We start from the raw sequence: 1,788 nt of genomic DNA, 5'->3' as shown, positions 1-1,788 counted from the left end.
TTTCTCATACTTCTGGTGGGATTCAATGTTTGGTCCAGAAGACTTTTATTCTTGTAATGAAACTTTAAAGCTACTGACCAAAACCCGACTTTCGACTTGCTGTTTGGATTGTGGTCAGTACTGACTCGTTTAAATCTTAAATTTAACATAACCGGAGTTCTAAACATCCGTTTGCATTGATTCCAGAGGAAACGAGTTCATATTTACTTATATTATCATATCTCAAAGTTTCAAGTTCTGATTTTTTATCTCGTTTGACGCATTAGTGGACGACTCGCTTAAACTTTACTTGTTTATTCGTAATTATATTCACTTGTCTTTAATCTAAGGTGAGTTTTATTATTCCCCTATTTTACTAAGTTTTCCAAACGTTTTGGGGACATATGCGTATTATTCATATTTCATACTATATATATATCTCAAACAATAGCAAACGTGTAAATGTGTGTGACTTAATCAAATATACGTGTTACATGCTTACTTGTGTGAATATTCATTCATTCGTATATTCGGAGGGGTCCAACGTATTCCCATGTATTGGGTGCTCTTATTATTGACCAACGCCTGATTCGCTTGGCAGCGGTCTCATTGCTTGCTTATGGTTTGATTCATTTACCGCAATCTACTACCTTATGCTTATTTTTCATACTATATTGTATCGTTGCAAAACTGGTGATAATCTCACTCAACTTTATGTTGACAAACTCTTTTATTTTCTACGTATATGCAGGTTGCTTTGAATTGAATTTTGACGTGAAAAGGACACTTAGACAAGACTTTAGGTTTTAATGAAGACAATCGTTAATTACGTTTATATTCACCTGTTTGAATTGTTTTGTCATATTTGTAAAACTCTGTGTATTTTTTGAAATAAAATAACTAAGTAGATATTGTCTCATTTTATTTATGATAGTATATTCGAGCTGTGAGCAATTGGATCATGCCCCGGCATTTTCACCTTAGGTTGGGGTGTGACACAAGTGAGGCATTTTGCAACATATAACGCAATGTCTTTCTTATTACCAGGCCACCAGAAAGTGGACCGTAAATCAAAATACATCTTATCCGCACGAGGATGAATGGAATATCGAGACTTATGAGCTTCGTCCATGATGAATGTGCGAAGATCGTCACGATTAAGAACCCACAAACGATTAAGGTAATACAACAAACCATCACGCTTAGTTTCGAGTTGAAGCTCAGCGCCACGGGACATTTCGTCGTACATTTTACCCTCGGTGAGAGAGACATGTTAGGCTACAAAGATACAAAGTTGAAGATCGGTTTGAACGGTCACGCTATGAAGCAGAGTCGGTGTAACATGGGTCTTTTGACTAAGAACGACAGCTACACCATTCGCCTTACCAGGGTGGTAATGAATTTCCCACTCATAGTCACTAAGTAATTCGTCCCATCGTTGTTACCGCATGTTTAGATATTTTTGGTCGAAAATATGTTATTGTGGTCGGTGAATAGCACTCATTTAGTGCCATAAAGCTAGTGTCTTCAAATTTCAACGCGAATACGACAGCACAGAGTTCAAGATCTTGTGTCGTATAGTTCCTTTCATGAATCTTAAGATGTCGTGAAACGTAAGCGATAACTTTACCTCGTTACATAAGGACACAACCGAGGCCTTGATTAGAAGCATCGCAATAGACAACAAAATCTTCATCGTCCTCGGGGAGTGCAAGGATCGGTGCATCGAAAGCATACGCTTAAGAGTTTGAAAAGCTTCATCTTGCTTTGGCCCTTACTCATAAGGTTTATCCTTGTGAGTTAAAGCAG

The sequence above is a fragment of the Bidens hawaiensis genome, unplaced genomic scaffold, assembly GCF_021521415.1.
Source record: "Bidens hawaiensis isolate Kalapana, Puna unplaced genomic scaffold, B.hawaiensis_p1.1 tig00023241_1, whole genome shotgun sequence".
NCBI classification, from domain to species: Eukaryota; Viridiplantae; Streptophyta; class Magnoliopsida; order Asterales; family Asteraceae; genus Bidens; species Bidens hawaiensis.
Note: the sequence above shows the minus strand (reverse complement) of the source record.